Below are 7,228 nucleotides of genomic sequence, written 5' to 3'. Positions count from 1 at the left end.
GTCTGAGCTGGACATATTTGTGTCGGGCTAAACAGTTCTACTCGTAATGAAACAGCCGAACGTATTTGGTCGCTCGTAACGAAATCTGTCTATAAAATTCACAACGAAGACAACTGGCTTGAGAATTCTGCGCATTAGCAGACACATCTCTGAATTGTACAGGCTAAGTTAGTTCGTAGAATAAGTGTAGCTAAGGCAACATTTCTTTTGCCAGCAAGTGGGCTTGGGCGACGAACAAAATCAAGTTGTGTAAAGTTCCAAATTCAGCTTTCCAGTGTATTCAAACACCACGCAAATTCGTGAACGCATTTGAGCAATGGTAGTAGTAACACGACAGCTGTTTGGGGCATTGCTTTCCACTAACGGGTAAAAGATTGGGCTATTTTCACTTCATTCTTAACTGAACTTAACAATCGTAATTCTGAGTATGCGCCGCGTAGGTTCCCAGTCGTTTAGCTCCTTCTAGTCTCAGAACGATGATTTGAATTTGGCTAAGGGCGGGGGCCTGTCTTTCTTTGTTCTTTGTTTGGTCGTGGAGCGCCTGTCATGTTCGAAAAAAAACAGTACTTCCTACTGAACACCCGCATGTAAGACCACATGATCTTTATGCAAAAAGAGGTAGCTTACCTAACTTTCTAAAACACGGCCTTTTTAGACCAGAAAATATTTGGGTTTCTATATGAAATGAAGCCCTACAACCCCTGTTCCGTAACGTTCACAATACATCTTTTCCCCCTTCAATACAGAGTCTTTCGGTGTGAAATGGCACCTGTTGCAGCTGGCTGCGTGGTCTTTAAATTGCGGGAACTACTCCGACGAAACTCCATTTTTCGGACAGCTTGAATAGAAAATGCTCCATTTACACCTGTTTGTTTCGCCTCGGTGAAAGGTGCTCGTTTCAGGCTCAGAAAGGCGATGGCCATAAAAAAAAGACGTGCATTTAACCGCTGGGAGCGCGGCCGTTTTTGCTTCTTCGTGAATCTGCGCCGGAAACCATTCAAGCAGCGTAACATCGACTAACCATCTGTGGCACTTTTGTAAATACGAGCTCGTCACCGTGTCACGATCGCGCATCTATTGGGAGGACGCTAGTTGCCTAACATCGTAAAATCTTACCTGTTGGTGTGGCGCCTGTAGATAAAGATCTTACATGGAAGGGATGCTGCTCTAACAAGAACAAACACAGCCTCTAGGCGACGCGTTCCACATAAAACTGTTTTCATGAAAATTACTGACAAACGAAACAGCCTTTCCTTCCCATACCACCTTCCTGCTGGTCCACTTTGGGAAGTTAACGAATACAAATACTTAGGTGTAACTTTAGCAAATAAGGTTAGTTGGAATAGATACGTTAGAAATATTTGCCCGCCCGTCTTTCGTAAAGTCTGTTTTTGAGACATAAACTGCGCCATGCTCCTGCTAATGCTAAGCTCCTAGCTTATACTTCCATAATAAGGCCAAAATTAGAGTATGTGCGTTCGGTGTGAGAAACTTACACAGAAATTAATGTAGATGCCCTTGAAATGATCCTACGTAAAGCGGTCCGATTGATATATTCTCTGTATCGTGCAACTGAGTGTCCTAACCACCTGTTGAAGAAACATGGAATTACTACGTTGCAAATTCGAAGAAATATATTACTGCTAAAATTCCGTTTTAGTTAAAAACAACTCATTATCCTTGCAACCTGACTCTCATATTAAGGCATCCACAGCCCGGTTGTCAAGAAATAGGCACCTCCAACCACTTACCCACGCTACGCCCGAACTAACATTTTAAAATCAATTTTGTAGCGTAAGCTACACTGGCCGAGGTAGAGCAGTTTCGCGTGGACCTTGAAGTGCCGTGCTGCGCATGCGTGAGAATCATTGGGTTCGATTGGATTGGATTGGGTTTAGATTGGATTGGTTTAAATTGGATTGTATTGATTGGAAATCCAATCCAATTGGAGAGAGAATTGGGTCTGCACATTCGCCGGTCTGCGCTTTCCAGAGGAGTGACTTCATAGCCGTGGGAGACACACTGGCGCTGGCACGTGCCCAGCTGTGCGCCTCCGTTGCGCAGTAGCCAAGTCTGACGCTGCGCCGGAGCCGCTTTATAGCCGTTTCGCGTGGCTCCTGGAGAGCCGCGCTGCGGATACGCGAATAGCAGTGACTGGACTGGACTGGAGCGGACCGGACTGGATTGGACTGGACTGGATTAAATTGAATTGGATTGAATTGGATTGGATTGCAGTGGATTGGATTGAATTTGAAATCATTTTGGCAGCAGTAAGCATGATAATCAGCTATTCCTGTACAAATAGGAAACCTAAGAATAACCAGCTGAACCTTATTTAGCTCATTAGTCCTGCATAGCCGAGCTAAGCTACTGCAAATTTTTTTCCTTCGAACCATAACAGAATGGAACCAGCTTTCACTCTCGAACGTTGCAAAACTTGACGCCATTCAAAAACAGTTTGCTGATATGTGTTTTTATGTGCACCTTTATATTATGCCCTCCTGCTCGGGCCCTTGAATGGCGAGGCAGTGAGTAATAAATGCATAAATAAATAAACAAATAAATAAACAAATAAATAGACAAATAAATAAACAAATAAATAAACAAACAAATAAATAAATAAATAAATAAATACATGAAACTTTATTAACATCAGGATGGCCAGTCCGCCTAAGTGGGGGGCGGTTCGGGAGGTGGTGTCAAATAAGTCTGAACAAGTTCTCATTCTCAGATGGAAGCCAGTGGCGAGAGCAAAGTCGTATAGGGAGGCAAACACACGTTTGGCTGTGGCTGCGGGTAGATAAAGCCAGTCCTTCAAACACTTAACGCTGCTGGCTTTGGAAGGGGTGCGCTTTGCGTGCACTCCTGGATACTGCCAAATAGATGATAAATGCTGGGTGTGCCTCTTGGAGAGCACGTCACGCACGTAGGTGATGTCGTGTAGTGCCAAATAAATAAATAAATAAATAAATAAATAAATAAATAAATAAATAAATAAATAAATAAATAAATAAATAAATAAATAAATAAATAAATAAATAAATAAATAAATAAATAAATAAATAAATAAATAAATAAATAAATAAATAAATAAAAAAGGCCAATCGCAAACCGCGGCTAAAACTGTCCCGACTGCAGACGGAGATTGATGTGCACGAGGTCTCTCTCTCGCACACCCAATGGAACCAGATCTCGACCAGATGAAACAAAATTTTGGAATGAAGAAGACCTGGAAGCTACTTAGACACGTCCTGATGGGAACAAGACAGAACAGAGAACCAGCATAACCAAGATCATTCACACAAACTCCGGCTCTGCGACGGACTCATGGCACAAATCAGAGACATGTACCTCCCGATAGGATCCAAGATCGAACCACCCCAACAGCGACATGAACAGACATAACTGACGCCGAGATCCGATTGGAGATTCGCAAACTTAGGTCTAATTCAACCCCAGGTCCTGACCACATTTTGAATCGGGGGCTACGAAACCTGGACGATTTCACGATCACCGCAATCGCTGCTGTTCTCAATATATGCCGGATAACGGGGTGAATTCCGCAATCGTGAAAGCATGCCAAGGTTATTATAATCCCCCAGCCAAACAAAGCACTCACAATCGGACACCTCCACCCCATTTCCCTCACGTCGTGCTTAGCAAACCTCATTGAACATGAAATCCTAGCCCGGCTAACAGCACACACGAACGACATGGAATCATTCCCCCACACAATGATTGGCTTCAGACCTGGCCTCTAAACTGAATACATACTCAAGCAGTTATCAGAACAAATTATCGAACCACCCATCGGCATAGACAGAGCGGTGATACTGGTCTTGGACCTCACAAAAGCACCTGACTATGTCTCGCGCGAGGCCATATTGTCGGGTCTGGGATCGGTCAATCCGAGTGAGAGAACCTACAGTTACATAGGGCACTTTTTGTCAAACCGGACAGCCGCCATACATCTAGACAGCCTTGCCTCAGACACATTCCAGCTAGGCAGTCATGGCACTCCGTAAGGAGCCGTATTCTTACCATTACTCTTTAACCTTGCAATCATAGACATTCCCAACAAATTAGCATGGATCCCCCCCTCTAGCACAGCATCTACGCAGACGATATCACCGTCCGGATTAACCGGGGAGTGATGGGCACATTGAAGAAGCACTGAAAAGAGGCAAAAAAGTGGTGGTGGAGGAGGGAAGAAGAGAGGATTTGGTCTGCTCTCTGGTAAAGTCTGAGCTTCTTGTCACTCTTCCGAATCAGAAAAAGCGGCTCCAATCCAGCATCAAACTCCGCATTGAAGGTACGCAGATCCAAGGGGTCATGGCCCTGAAAGTCCTAGGGCTATACATACAATCCACTAGACTAAATAGCAAATTTCTCCAAACAATAGAGCAGCACATAAACCAAACCATTGGTGTGCTTGAGATGGTCACCAATACATACTAAGGTTTGACCGAGCAGAACAGGGTTCGCCCAATACAAGTCTTCATCGTGAACAGAATATTTTACTCGATTTCATACCTTAATCTACCAGCTGCTGAAACCAACATATTTAATGTCCTCAATAGACGCGCCTTCAAGGCAGCACTACATCTACCCCCGCCCCCCAGCACGTCGTCTACTAAAGTCGAAGGCTTAGGCCTTTACAGCAAGGCCAGCGAACTAGTTGAAGCCCACCTGGTGGGACAATAAGAACGCTCCGCTCGCACACCCACAGGGAGACACATACTCAAGAAACTATGAATACGATATCATACACTGAGTCAGGACGCGAATACAGTTCCCCCGTAGTATTCCCTCGTACATTGTAGCCGAACCACTTCCCCACAACATTCACCCCACGTAGCACTCCGAGCGCAGGAAACAACGAGCCCGCGGCCTGTACAAGAACTATAAAAATGATCCACAAGCTGTGTACGTCGATGCAGCACAGCAGACACAAGGAGGCTTTCACCGCAATCACCGTTCAAAATCACGCCAACACCAGCATACTCGATTCTACCACAGTCCAGACATTCATAGCAGAACCGGCGGAAGAAGCAGCATTAGCATTCGCCCTTTCACTCACCCCCCCACCCGCAACAATAATTAGATTCTAAAACTGTTCTCCAAAATTTTGCCGCTGGACGCCTATCCTCAACGGCGCTCAAAAGTTTGCTCTGGAACCCACTGAAATCCCCAGTACAACTGATCTGGACCTCCTCCGCCCTCCCCCCCCCTCCCCCCCACATTCTGGGCTCGAGGGAAACCAGACGGCCCATGACCTAGCCCAAGGATTTACTATACTGGTTCGGCCGAGCCCGTATCTTTACCACGGAGCCCGGTCCGCGCGGGACCGTCTGATCGGTTTTCATTACATTATCACCTATTACCTCCTCTCCCGCAGAATCTATCCTCGGGCCGATAAATCCTTCACACCACAGCAAAGACACCTCTGGCGCCAACTCCAGACGGGAGTCTCCCCCAATCACGCCACCATGAACCATATCCACACCAGTCTTCGCTGAACCTCGGCGTGCCCCTTATGTGGCTCATATCATGTGAACATGCACACAGGACCCTTTCCCTGAAATCTCCTCTAAGGAGACGGGGGGGTCTCGCTTCACAGCCCCTATCCGGAACTATAGGTCTGCCTGGTCAAGAGGGCGGAAGAGGTCTCGGGAAGGCACCAGCCTACGGCAACCATGGCACCAGCAACACAAGTCAAGGAGACGTCCAGGAGGGGACGGGTCTTCAGCCCGTTACCTCCAACCACCATTCTGACTTCTATTCTCCTCGAGACACCTCCTCAAAGTAATGTTTATCTTTCCCTTTCTCTCTCTCTCTCATTATAAAAAAACATATATCACATTCTTGCTTTCGCAACCTCGTACCCATGCAACTGCAAGAGAAATTAGGGTCACATTACGTCGAGACCCTTGTAAGTGTTTTCTGATTGAAGCATGTACGGTGTTACATTTATATACATTGAAGATTTTAAATATTTAGAAACTTAAAGGGGTCCTGAAATACCTTCCGCCGATGCGTGGATGTACATGTAACCAAATAAAGCAATGTATTAGCAATCTCCTCCCGCAAGAATTTTGTTGAAGCGATGAGTATTAGCTGAGAAATCGTAAATCAAAAACCGCGCATTTTCGTCGCGCCGCGTTTCCTCCTCCTTTGAACTTACTCTCCGCTGTTGACGGCGAGAGAGCCTTCCCTCCCATGATGCTGCGCTCCTCGGCGGTGACGTACTTCCGCTATTGCTCTGCTCACACACAGCCGTCTGCTACGGGCAAGCTTTGTTGACACCATGAAGCCCGCACTCCGCTCAAGGCTATAAGCGAACGAAAAATCTGGCCCCATGTGTGCGGCGGCCTGGCCTTGCCCTTTCGCGGTGTACGTGGCTGCAGAACTTTGCTATCGGCGGCACGAGACTTTTTATCGGCGGCGAACTCGCAGCCGCACGGGGAGGATCCTGCGCTCGCTCCCTTGGATTCACAGCGCACTGTTTATCCAAAAAGCGCCGTATCAGATGTGGCCCCGCTGGTGCCGGGTCTTATTTTGTGGCGGTGGTAATTCCTGCCGGCGGTATGTGAAAAAGACATTTTAAACAGTTACAGAACCCGTGCACAAAACGCCAGTTCAGCTTGGGGCGACGCGTGGTGGAGAGCGGCAACGTTGGCAAAACATGCTCCGCCGCCGCCGCGGCTCTGAGCTTTCTAGCGCTGGAGCGAGCACCATTTCTTTAACAATATCAAACATCGGTTGCCCTGGCAACAAGGCACCAACCGCTCTAGAAGTCAGTTACGGCTGCGTGATCCCGGTTCAGCTTGGGGCCCCACCTCGCGGCATATGGGCACTGCAAGCATACTACTCACGCTACTCACTCCCATTTGGGAAGTGAGAGATGCGTTTGGCATTACAGGCGGCGATGGTGTGTGTGTTGTGGACGCCTTTGTTTCGCGATGAAATCCGACGTTGTCCTTCTGCGGGTGGATAGTGCTTCCTATGGTCTGGATTATCTTTCTCAAGCGGCGTACGACTCAACCTCGCATGGGCTATGTGCAGCGTGCGTGGCTAAAAGCCATCTCGGCTTGTGCGCCAGAGTTAAGTGACTTGCTGTTCGTCCCCGCAAACCGCGCGCGAGGTGAGTGCCGAATTTACGAGGGGCTGCAGGAGGCAACCCATCGTCTGTCAATCGCGGTTCGGACTTGCAACGCATGTTGTGACG

This window comes from Haemaphysalis longicornis, unplaced genomic scaffold (genome assembly GCF_048455015.1).
Source record: "Haemaphysalis longicornis isolate Haplotype H1 unplaced genomic scaffold, Haemaphysalis longicornis Haplotype H1 scaffold_10, whole genome shotgun sequence".
NCBI lineage: Eukaryota > Metazoa > Arthropoda > Arachnida > Ixodida > Ixodidae > Haemaphysalis > Haemaphysalis longicornis.
The sequence above is the reverse complement of the archived record's forward strand: the minus strand, read 5'-3'. Positions refer to the sequence as shown.